General features: G+C 36.1%; 1 long non-coding RNA gene across 1 annotated transcript; it reads right to left on the reverse strand.

The window, feature by feature from the left end:
- Window positions 1-9,098: 9,098 nt before the first annotated feature.
- LOC112619268 lies at window positions 9,099-10,475 on the reverse strand. Its single transcript, XR_003118201.1, has 2 exons — window positions 10,433-10,475; window positions 9,099-9,814 (listed from the first exon to the last, which is right to left on the reverse strand). It is a non-coding gene; the product is annotated as an uncharacterized LOC112619268 (long non-coding RNA).
- Between the last annotated feature and the right edge of the window lie 3,066 nt (window positions 10,476-13,541).

Genomic DNA, 13,541 nt, shown 5'->3' on the forward strand with positions numbered 1-13,541 from the left:
ATAAATGAAAATAATGTATGTGATAAGGAGAGCAACCTAGGCCTCCTGGAGGGCCCCTTACAACTCAGCTGGTGTTAGCAGAAATGCCTGGGTGTGATCGGGAGAAAAGTGTAGAGCAGTGTTTCAGGCAGAGGAGTATGTATGCCAATCCGGGGAGCAAGGTAGGTGGAGGCCACTTAAAAGTTCAGGTATGTGATTACACGTTTGTGTTTAGGTTTCTACTGAGAGGAAATATAACACTCGGTGATTGTTTTCTCCGTATATCTCTGGCTCTTTTGTCACACCTTTTACATAAAAGCTGCTACCAAACACAGGGTTATCCAAGATCTGTGGGTTATCTTCAATGTTTGCTTTTCCCCCAACTCCTAACACGTTTGATTCCCTTTGTAACTTTCTCCCCTATTTCTCCTTTCAACCCGTTTTCTCCAACCACACTGAGTTAGTGAGTCTCCCTGTATACTCTCATACCCTGTTTCATCTCTCAGCGCCCTTGACCTAAAGAGATCTCCTTTTTCTACTCTTATACGCATCTCATTCCCTAATTTATTTCTTTTTATTTCTCTCTATATTTTTTATTCTTTTAGGCACAGCTCATGTCTCGTGACTTTCAAAAAGCTTTTCTTCTGATATTCCCAGCTTGAATTAGGTACATCCTAATCCGTTTCCTTAGACTTACCACTCTGCATATTATTTGCTTGCAATCTCTTAGGCTAGGAATTAGCTCCTTGTAGTCAGAGGGCAGAACTTATTTACTCTTAAATGTCCATAATGCCTGACACAGGATCTCTTCTCATATACCAATTGTAGGGCTGTAATTCCTGAGAACATATGTATATTGTAGTGACTCATAAAGGCTTGAAATAAATTTTAAATATGATGAATTGAGGAAGTCCATGACCTTGACCTCTCCATGTAGAAGAAAAGCAAGAGCAGATGAAGAAGTTATACAGGATACCTGCAATACCAGAAGAATATAGTCAGAGAGCAATACATTAATCCTAGATTTTTAGATGTGAAGAAGTTCTGAGAAATATTTAAAGACATGACTCTAGGAATGAGTACATAACAGAGACCAGTTTCCAGAGTCAGAGCTTTTAAGAGTGAAGAAATTGCATAGCAGGGAGAAGGGCTGTTGTATACTTAACAGAAATTGTCATTAAATGGAAGACTAAGCAAGAGGCTGATGATCTGTGGATGAGAGACGCAAAAAAGTGTGGAGATAGAGGTAGATGACATAATCTTCAAAGAAGATATTTTTGTGCCAGGAAGAAAGAATAGGTCTAGAATGTAATAAAAGATAAATAGGTAACTACATTGTAATGTGGTCTGAGAACTCACTGAAGGCATATCCATTGACATTAACCTCCATTTTGCTTCCAGACAAAAGATTTTAAACATCTTAAAAATTCCATTTGATACTGTATGATTCATCAAGACAGAAAGTAAAGCGGTAGTTGCCCTGGGAGGGCGGGGAATGGGGAGTCACTGTTTAATGGGTACAGGATTTCAACTTTACAAAACAAAAAATTATGGAGATGGGTGGTGGCGATGCTTGCACAACATTGTGAATACATTTAATAACACTGAATTGTAGACTTAAAAGTGGTTAAGATGCAAATTGTTGAGTGTATTTTGCCACAATAAAAAAATGAAAAACAATAATGTTTGAAGATATAGCCCATTTCATATGATAGCTAGCTGTATGTGTCTGCTCAACTGTGAATAGATATTTATGCTCTCTCTGAACTGGAGGTTATTGCTATTCTCTAAGGTATAGAAAAATTGTTCTTATGTGGCCAAGTGAGGTTGATATAGTTGTATCAGTCAGACAGTAATGATATTATAATCATGATAGTTTACATTTAACACAATTTACATGTGTTATACTTTAGAAAGCACTTCATAGATATTATTACTTAATACCATTTCCCCCTTACCATATTTGTCTCTCCTTTCTCTACTGACTTCAGAAAATGTCTCTTCCACATTACTCAATTCATCTCCTTATCTTTGTCAAAATTTTAAGTCTCAGAGTCTCCAAAAAAAAAAAAAAAAAAAAATTCCAGACAAGTGTCATCAGCTTTCAGTCATTGATTAATCGATGTCCTTATAGGCTTTCCCTTCCCCATCTCAATTTAACATAGCTTCCAAATACACTTGCCAGTAAAACAAAGTTGTTTATATGGTTTTGTATTTCTTCCTGTTGAATTATGAACATTTATTCATATTGACATTGATTTCAATCTGGCCATGAAATACTCAAGGTGAAGAAAATGATACAAAATGGTCAATATTTATCAAGAGCCAGGTACAGTTTTAAGTGTCTTAGAAGCATAAACAAGTGTGATGCTCACCAGCTCACATGAGAGGCAAAAATGGATGAAACTATAAAACCAAGACACAGAGAGTTAAGGGAAATTTCCCAAGATCACACAGCCACTAAGGATATGAACCAGATTTTGACTTCAGGCTGTTTACCCCAGAGCCTGTGCTTTCAACCATCGTTTGTACTGCTTCCCTAAATTATACTTGACTAGACTGTGACATCAAATTTCACCTATGACACTGATTATTTGGGAACTTTGCAACTTATTCTGTGTATGACTCAGTTTTCTTTTCTGTGCAGAGATAAAGTTGGTATATACCTCATAGATTCATTATAAGGATTATATGAAATGACACATGAGAAGGCTTTAAAAGGACTTGGAAAGCAATAAGCTTTTTTGTTCTCAATCATTTTTTAATAGGTTATCAGTGTTGTGAATGGATTATGAAAAATGACTTTGGGCTCAGTGAGTAACTGAAATGTTGATGCTTAATAGTGTGCTTAATATTAATATAATAGTAATAAATGTTGTTATTGTTGAGTAATAGTTATTTTGCTTTTCACTGCTTTTCTTTTCCAGTGTTTTAGTCAGAGACTTCTTAAGTCTCCTCAAGAATGCACACATTTCTTAAATTTGTTGGAAAGTACCAAATTTAAGATCTCTTGCATTTTTTCTTCCTTAGTAAACGCTATATTCCATCGTGCAGCAGAAAAAGGGTTCTGTTATTGTCAGTACCATGGTTTAATATTCACTTTTATTCCCTGTATGGTGGTTCTGATTTAATTGCTATTTAGAATAGAACCTGTTCCTTATTATATGCTTTCGTAATTACAAAATTTGTGTCTTAATGCCTTCTACACATATACTGTGCTTTTCTTTATTTCCTTTTATCTTTTACTGTTTCATAATCCTGGTATTTGAAATCTCATTAAGTGTTATTTGGGGAATTTGCTGGGAATGTCATCTACATAGTAATGTCTCAAGTTTGTAGCATCTTTAAGACACAATAGGAGATGGAATTCACAGCAGAGTAATAAGCCTCCCCCTTTAGGCAATGTATTTGTGATTGGTATGACTTTGTTCCCAGAGGGCAGTTAGCAACACAATATTATGGCTATGTGTACAAGGAAAACAGATACATTTGTTTAATCTCCTTTGAAAAACACAGTGCCCCAGCCTAACCAGTATTATGCACAGAATCCATTTCCACCTCTTCTTATGGAAGTAGCGCTGGGTGAACATCTAGAAAGTTGGATAACTATTGATCACATATGATCTGCAGAGGGAGAGATTTATAAGAAAGTGCTAAATTTAATCCATAGGAAAGTCAAATCGAAAATCAATGAATTTTCCATTTGTAGTTTTCCCTAGGGGCTCTACTCTCAAGATGGCTTAAATACATTAGAATTCAATGACTAGTCACAAGTGTTTGTTGGTGATATCAAAGCAAGGTAAACATTCCTGCTCTGTGAGTCCAAGCACAGGGACACCGGTTTCCTTTGGAAGGATATCTTAAAGGCAATGTTTATGAGTAATCCCTCATTGTCTTTTCTTCTGTAGCATTCAATGGTATGTACTATAATTTAGAAACGAAAACTACTTAGAGACCATTTGTTAAGTTTCATATATTTTGGATTCTCAGACCCTGAGTGTTTAAATATGCCTATATCTCTTCATGAAAAACCATAAGCTTTGCCAAGTTAGAAAAAGAAAGTCATATTCCCATTTTTAGCTAAATGTAGTCAGAAATTTGGACAGTTTTTAGCCTTCAATACATTATGTAATTTGGGTAATAGACTGAATAAAAGTAAGGAACTTCAGTTAAATTCAGAGAGAAGCTAGAAATTGTTTCTAAGATTCAAATGTATAGAAGAGATTTCTGATATTAAGGATAAGACCCTCAAGGTGACCCAAAATGGGTAATTGTGGGATTATTTTGGGAGGAATCATCATAGATTCTTACTGCTGTAAGTAAGGTCAAATGTCAGATAAATATACTCCACTGAAATGTTTTCCAGGAATGATGTTGGAACCAATGTTGGTAATTTTGAAAGTCATGGAGAGGATTTCAGATGTTAGAAGTCGGGCAACTATCCCAGGTTTAATAAATAAGCAAATGGTGAATTCCAAAAATGCTGTATCAATGAGCCTTGTATTGATCCTGAGCACGATTTCAGGAAGGTCCATTAAGTGGGTCTTTGGAGAGCACTTAGGATAAAAGGCTGGCAGCAGGGATTCACTAAGAGCAATAGTGCCAAGGTTGCCTCTTTGACATTGTTATTGGACTGATAAAGGTAGGCCACGGCAGTACACAATACGGATATTTCCAGGGTAAAGCTATTGAGCTGCTATAATTTTCCTTTTCTCTTCACTAGCTTCTCCTATAGCTGACCCCTGAGGAAAATATAGTTGACTTTTAATCTAGAAATGTATGTTAATTGGCAAAAACAAACAAATGAAACCATAAACTATCCTTTAGGCTTCTCTCTGCTCAGTTATGAGATCATACGAATGTGCCCTTAGGAAACACAGAAGTCCCACACTATTATAGGACAAATTTCTTACATTCTCTGCTGTTTAATGCTCTTCAAAAGACTTACGATACTTCACTGGTTTGATTACCAACTACTTGAACACAGGGACCAAAGTACTTATTAAAAATTGTGCATATCATGAGGGCATTAACGTTTGAGTATTCGATTGTTAAGACAATGAATATTATTATGAACTATGGAAGGCACACTTACTACCTCCTTAAGAACCAGTCTCTATTTCTCTGGTTCATAGAACTCCCAGTTCATAGAGGGATTAGACATCTGTGTCTTCAGTTGGCCCTCTTCAACCCTAGGATAAAGAATAATTAATCTAAGCTAGTGGTTTTCAGCTCTGTCTGACCCAATGCCTCTACTTCATAAGAAATTCTTCAAAGACCCCTTCGCTATTCTAAACTATTAGTGAGAACACAATGTATACATTCGAGTTGTTGAAAATATTGATGTTATGCTGCAGCTAACAAAGGAGAAATAATTTACCGTCAATATAGAATCCAAAGTGTGTATAATTGTGCCAGAACATTATATATCAAATACAATGGAACATGATGAAATTTTCATATCTGCGCCCATACCTTGAAACATTGTAAATAAACGGCTACAAATACAGTTTCATTGAAAAACTAAATGCCAAATCTGCCATTTCTATTGTTGACATGATTGATTTGCACTGGTCAATGCGATGGATACTTTCTGTTCGCCCCTTGTCCCCAGTTATAGTACCCTATTTACTGTCTTTGTCCAAGTGGGGTGGTCCATATTGAATATCTCAATAGCTTCCTTTGCTCATTGCCTTCTATGCATGTTCATGAGATTAAAGGGAAGGAGGAAACAGGACTGGGGATTATTGCCTAAACTCCCTCTCTGCTAGGTCTCCTTGACCTCTCTTTTTCATAAGAAAATCAGTGTTTCCTTATGTGATCAGGGCAGTTTGCTCCCCAGAACTCTGCTGCTACTAACCCAGAGTTATTGTGGGGTGTGATTTCTGTGATTCCTTCACCCTTCTTTCCTGACATTTTTGTAAGTAGTCTCTTTGGAAATAAACCCATGTTAAATTATCTTAGTTTGAGTGTGTTGTCTTTGTCCTATTGAGACTCTGAAATGAGTACCTATACGAAAAAATCTACCATCTTTTCTCATGTACGTAGTAGTTTCATTCCTGGAAAATTCATGGCATATTAAAACCATGCAAAAGTACTTGGCACTTAGGCAGTTACATTTGGGTTTGTATAATTAAACAAAATGGGTTATTCACCTTCATTACGTTAGAAAGTCATTCAGGATATACAGCAATCCTTGATTAGGAGTGGTTATCCCATGTTACTGGACATTTGGCAGCCCTGTTTTCCAATCCTTAAAGTTCTTCCTCAAAGTTCCCAAACATCCTCACTTATCCTTTCCTGCCATGGGATTTTGTCACATTAAGTTGTAAGGCTGGGAATGCCATAGCCATCTTGAAAACATAGGTAGAAAGATAAGAGACTCACAAAGAAGTGGATCATGTTGAGTTAACTAACCATTGATACATCTATTTGTTGTGCAATTTGGTAAAAGTTGCTCCTTGTTTTTTTCTACAATTAGTTGACTATTCTGTTGCTTGAAGCTAAAAACTTTTTTTTCTTTTTGACAGAGTCTTACTCTGTTGCAGGCTGAAGTGAAATGGCATGATCTCGGCTCACTGCAATCTCTGCTTGCCTGATTCAAGCAATCCTCCCACCTCAGCCTCCCAAGTAGCTGGGACTACAGGCACATGCCACCACACTCAGGTAATTTTTGTATTTTTAGTAGAGATGAGGTTTCACCATGTTTTCCAGGCTGGTCTCAAACTCCTGACCTCAACTGATGCACCCGCCTTGGCCTCCCAAAGTTCTGGGATTACCGGCATGAGCCACTGCCCCTGGCCAAAAACATTTTAACCAATAGCAAAACACAGTATTTCATTTCATTTTTTCAAAAGTTGCCAGTAATTTCAATTAAAAATATTATATAACATGCTTAATGCGATACAAATGCTTTTCAATGTACAGTGGGGTTAAGTCTTGATAAACTGATCATAAATTGAAAATACTGTAAGTTAAAAATGTATTTAATATACCTGACATACTGAATATCACAGCTTAGCCTGGCATACCTTTAATGTGCTCAGAATACTTACATCAGCTGACAGTTGGGCAAAATCATTGAATACAAAACCCATTTTATAATAAAGTATTGTATATTTTATGTAATCTGTTGAATATTATACTGAAAGTGAAAAGCAGAATAGTTATATTCTATTGAAAGCTATCACTTTTGCTTCATCATAAAGTAAAAAAATCATAAATTGAACCATTATAAGTTGGTGACCATCTGTGTATATGTATGTGTGTGTATATGTGTGTGTATCTATATAAATATGTATGTTTATATATATTTGTGTGCATATATATCCTCTGTGTGTGTGAGAGAGAGTGTGTGTGTGTATGAAATTGTAGGAAAGTAAAATTTCTTATCTTGTAGATATAGCATTGTTAACATGTTGGTGCCTATCCTTCTGAGATGTAAAATTTTACATGGATAGATGTGTACATTTACAGGTGTACACAAAGAGAAACATATTCTGTAGGCTCTTTGTTTTTCTGCAGTTTCATTCAACACTATCTGGTTTATATGGATGATTACATATCTAATGCTAGGATGAAGGTTCTTCCCTATAACTTTGAAACTTCCTTGGTTATCAACCCTTGGCATATTCTTAGAATAGGATTTTATTTTAGAATTAGGATCCTTGTTTCAGGACTCTAGCCCGTTAACACACAGAGCCAATAATTATTCAGAATGGTCAGGTTAGTTTACCTTCCCACAAGGGACATGAAATGTTCCGGCTGCACAGCCTCATTAATGCTAGATTTTCTGGATGATTTATACAGTATTTCATCTGGTATAAAAAGTAGAATTCTAATTTAGTAGTGGTCATTAATTTATTTTTACTTTCTTAGTCATTATGAAAATGTTTAACTACATGAAAAACCAGGAAAGTGTTTTTTTTTTTTTTTTTAGGTAGTACTTCAGAAATATTTGTGACACTTAATTTCTAAAAATTCACTCTAGAAGGCTCTTGAAATGTCTCTTTAATGAAATAGGACATAAATGCTGATCACGTTAGTGAAAAATACGTGTTTAAAATTAAAATCTCTGCAGCAATCCTATAAATATTAATATTTTTTAAAATAATGACATCTTCAAAATATAAATGTTATAAACTTATAATCGGTTAAATATGCCTCTATTAAAATAGCATACATAGATCTAAATAAATTTGAAGACTTCAAATTCCAGGTACAATATAATTTTTTCTATACTGTGATTCGTCATTCAGGATTTTGTAATTTGAACAGAAATACTTTGCCCTAACCACGTCTGTCTTTTCTCTTACCTAAAAATGATATTTTATGAAAAATTGTTTTAAAGGTCAGTTTGTATGTTTGAAAACCATCTTGTACAATGTTACACAATATGTTGCATATTTGGTTATATTGTTTTAACTATGTAAATATGGTTTAAATCTATGATGTTCTTTAGTGCTGATCATGATGCAAAGCAAGTTTTTCTGTATAAAAGGCTCCTGTTAAGTTTTAACTTTCAAAAGATTAGATACATTCACCCTCTTCTGAATTTTAATTCCTGATGCAAAGATTATGAAATCGCAAGAGGATAATGAATCAGCATCTGATTATATTCTGGAGTCACGATTTGATCACACATCCAAGAATGTGTATTCACTTTTGTTTATGTTGCATTCTTAACACCATGCTGAGTGGTGCTGGGAGAGGTGAGCCTTCAGCAATGCCTTCATGAAACTACAGTCTCACTGCACCGAGGTATTTCCTTTCTGACCCTTTCTTTTCTGCTGTGAATAAGTGCCTTCTAAGAGATGAACAAGTGGGAAAAACTGAAAAAGAACCTTCATCCAATTCAGTAACTAGTTTTTGTATCTTCTAAGAATTTTTGTCTCCAAAAAGCTCTAATTTTCATTCCATTCCAAGTTTTATTTCTCTCTCCTTTCCAACATCAGACTTTTCCCTGTTTGTTTTCTCCACCTTTTTACAGAGATGCCTACAATAGAAAAAAAGTATGACATATTCAAAACATCTGAAAATTTTGCATTGCCATAGATAAGAGTGAATTATCCGTTTATAAAGAAAACAAAATTAAAAATATGAACCAAGAAAGCACAGAAGGTAGTAACCACATTTAGATGTTTATCATGGAATCATCTTTACAATCCATCTGTCACAATTCCACAGAGCAAATTACAAGTAATTGTGAAGTTTCCCCTCATTTCATGGGTTTGGTCTTGTAAAGCATATGACACAAATTGTATTTGCTTTCCTTTTTGGTATTTGGATCTTAATTTGGTTAAGTGGCCACTGGGTAGATGATGGAGCCTCTTGGGACATACAGTCTTCTTCTAGCTTTGTTGATGTAAATATTACTGTATATTTTTCGTTCACTTATTATTTTATGAGGCATACTTCATTAAAAATATGTCAGCATCACATTGACAAATCACAAAATTTTAAAGGAGAAAAAACCAATTTATTTAAAGCATTCCTGTGTAAAAGTAGTCACCACTATTACTATTCTTCAAATATTTTTATTCTATTTAAATGCAAGTCTAGTTTTATCTCAGATGTCTGATCTTCATATCATACACTTTAAACTTAGAAAAAATTGAACTCTATTAAAAATTTCCTACAGATCAGCTTTTCTAGATGCCAAGCACCTTGTTTTAGCCACAGTGATGACAACAAATTGGGTTCTCAGGGATTTTGGCCTCTGGCATCATCTCAGTTGTTTATGATTGAAGTTGGCTCTGATGAGAACTCAGCTTAGATGCATGGTTGGACTGCTGGACTTAAGGCTGGCCTGCCAGGAGGTTGCCTTGAGGTGTAACTAGGCAAAAAAAGAAGGAGGTTGAGCAAAATTACCAACAATCTTCAACTATGAATTTTTATTTTTGTGAGTAGGGGCTTCCCACACCGTCAGGCACTGTGAGCTGGAGAAACAGGGGATGTCGAATTGAACGTTTACGTTTTTAGGTTTGATAGATTAGGGAAATTTTGGGTAAACCTTTCCCTCCCTAGTGTCTTCTCCGTAACTTAGGGCCAACGTGGGACATGGGCTCAATGGAAAAAGGTGCCAAGATTAATGAGAAATATCCATCATGAACATCGGGGCAGACATTCTGGCCAAGGGGCACGTCTTCCCACTTTGTAATCCAGAGTGCGATTTCTTCTTGCTCTCTGCCCCTCCATAAATAAGTGTTCAGCAGAGGACAAGCTGGTTACAATTGAGGATGGAACGAGATTCTAGCAGAATTGCAAAATGAACTGAGAGCCACAAAGGTGTCCCTCTGTGAACCAGCAGAGATTGCTGTGGAAGGCAAAGGAAGAGGAGTCGAGAGGCCAGATCACATTCCTGCTTCCCCTACATTGTGAGAGTGAAATTGTCAGCAACCTGTATCAATAATTAACCAGAGGCTTTTTAGAGAGTAAGACTTCTAATAGCTACCTCGTAGCTGAAGTAGCTCTTTAGTACTGCACATAACCTGTGGATTTTCATCATTATTCATTTATTCAACAGATAGATATTAAATTCAAGGCATAGTTCTAAACTATACTGTCAATTACAAAAAATAAATAATAATGAAGGGCATTAGTTCTGCCTCATAGGATGTTAACACTCTAGCTGCTAAATGAGACAAATAGGGTTCCCGCATCGTATGCCTGGCCTCCTGTTATAACCTGGACTCTGCTTCCAGTAGCTTCTCTTGTTTCTGTTCTGGTAAACGCACCATTTGGTTTAGTCCCTATCATTGCCATGGTCACCCACCTGTAGGTGGACCTCCTTGACTGTAGCTACAGGCATAGATCTTTGTTTCTTTTCAAATGTTTGCTTACTTTAGAGCTGCAATCAAATGTTGTTTGGACCATAAGACTCTGAGGCTGTGTGTGGTTGAAGCTGTCTTGAGACTCAAAGAGCTATTGAGGAAAGGATTTGGTAGCCGAACTCTTTTGAAATTTTTCTCTGTCTCTCACACATCTGGGCTGAATAGCTGAATATATTGTTTAATTTCTACATTGATGATAGTTTAATAGACATTCATGCAAATCAGTTCTGCTGGGAGTTTATTATCCTACTCCAATAACAAGTAATGCATTCCTTAAATTCAGTGTAGGTATAAATTCTACATGGTAAGTGAAGCTGTCTTTATGAATTGCTGCTATAGAATATACTAGATTGTATAGGTTTTAGTACAATCCAGGTAATTATCAAGCCTTGTAACATTTTCAGGAAAGTGATCCTTTCACTTCAATTTGTGGGACTTGGAAATTTTTCAGTTGTCACCCACTAGTTAGATCATAAACTTAATCTATGTATCTGAATTTATTTTTCTATTTATAAATTTATCTGGATACTTTCTCAAAGGTTTCTCAGACTAAAAACCTATGGCTTTGTAAAAGTAAAAGAGAAGTAATAAGAATCGTGTTAAAAAACAGGATCAGGCCAAGCATGGTGGCTTATGCCTGTAATGCCAGCACTTTGGGAGGCCGAGGCGGGAGGATCATTTGAGGTCAGGAGTCCGAGACCAGCCTGGCCAACATGGCAAAACCCCACCTCTAATTTTAAAAATACAAAATTAGCTGGGCGTGGTGGTGAATGCCTTTAGTCCCAGCTACTCAGAAGGCTGAGGCAGGAGAATCACTTGAACCCGGGAGGCTGAGGTTGCAGTGAGCCAAGACAGCGCCACTGCACTCTGGCCTGGGTGACGGAGTGAGATCCTGTCTCAAAAAAAAGAAAAGAAAAGAAATCAAAAGAAAGCCAGAATCAAACAATGAGAGAGGTTGTGTAGCCCTTTTAATTGTCCATAATGGATCCATTTCTTTTTCTATGTAATAGTTTATCAGCATGAAAAAAGAGTGACTGAACAGAGATAATTTTCTTTCTCTCTCTCTTTTTTTTTCCTTTTTTTTGAGATGAAGTCTCGCTCTGTTGCCCAGGCTGGAGTGCAAGGGCAACATCTCTGTTCACTGCAACCTCCACATCCTGGGTTCAGGTGATTCTCCTGCCTCAGCCTCCCCAGTGGCGGGGATTACAGGTGTATCCCACCATGCCTGGATAAGTTTTTGTATTTTTAGTAGAGATGGGGTTTCATCATGTTGGCCAGGCTGATCTTGATCTCCTGAGCTCAAATGATCTGCCCACCTCAGCCTCCCAAAGTGTTGGTGATGATTTTTATTTAATGGTGTTCTACAAAGTGAGTTTAGGCAGTGAAAGGGCACATGTCATATGTAGTTTACCAGAAAGTAGTACTGGTCACCAGCGTAGAAGCATACTCCTAACCCTGGAAAATTTCTTCAGCTCCCAGGATTAATCTCAGATTTTGAGACTGGAGCAAAGACTAATTTGGTATGTGTTCATCCAGATTAGTAAACCTCAATGGTGTTCGAACTGTATAATATCAAATCTAAAATAAGCCAAGAGAGTTGGACAATTTTTCGTCTCTCAGAAAAAAATGCATCATTTTCAAGAGATTTAAGATTGAATTTAAAATCTCAACTGCCTATTCCAGTGGATGTTTCTCCAGAATAAGGCCAAACCCCACAAATTCTGGATAGTATCCTCCAAGTTGTGTTTAAGTGATAATTGACAGATCTATGGTTTAGATACATATGGAATTCCATATAACTCTAGCTCCAGTCTTTGCAAGGAAAAATTGGCAGTGATCGTGGCCTTAGTGGAGGTATGTGGCTAATTGGAATTTTCGGTACCAAAAGTCTTCGTGTTATCAGGGTACCCTGTAATGGTATCCATAACTCATTGCCCACTTGTCCGTTTTGATTTCTTTTTTAAAAAGACAATTTTAAACTTAGAGGTTTTGTACCTCAATTCACATATGTGGCACATTTATAAAATAATCATGCCTTTGCATAGTTTTCCTTTGATATCTTAACTATATATCCAAGCCATTTATGTTTTTCAATTGCCACAAATATCGCACCCAAATAGAGCATTAGGTACAAAAATGCCTGGCACAACATTTCTTCTTGTTCTTGAAAGTTATTTTAATCCCCATGTTTAATATATTCCTAGACAATTATATGTAACTGTAATTATTTCTGCTAGGTAGAAACATTTTTGTGGTCAACATTTGTGAAGTGCTTTGTAAATAAAAATATGTTTGAGTAGAAACAGTATTTTGCAAAGAGAGCCCTAAATAGAGCTACTGATTTTTCCAAGAATTAAAGACTCCAAACTCTGTCTTTGTCTTCCAACTTTGGTTTATAGGAACATCTCATTACAATGAACCAAAAGCTTATTTGATCAGTAATGAGGTAATTTTGACACTTCCAAATGACCAGCTAATTTGTAATAGATTTTTGAAGTGCAAATTACATGTTTCTGTTTAAATAATGAGAGTAAAATATGGACACTATCTATTCACACTCTATATACACAACTAACCCCAACTTGTCTCTAGAAGAAAGGTTTAATTTTTCAGGTCTTATCCACAAAATGAAGTGTTAATAAGCTGCATCTTTATTCTCACTTTTAAGTGATTTCTTTTTAACCATTGTATAACACTACTACAGTTTGTATGGGGATAAAATAACTCATG

Source organism: Theropithecus gelada, chromosome 2 (genome assembly GCF_003255815.1).
Source record: "Theropithecus gelada isolate Dixy chromosome 2, Tgel_1.0, whole genome shotgun sequence".
Lineage (NCBI taxonomy): Eukaryota > Metazoa > Chordata > Mammalia > Primates > Cercopithecidae > Theropithecus > Theropithecus gelada.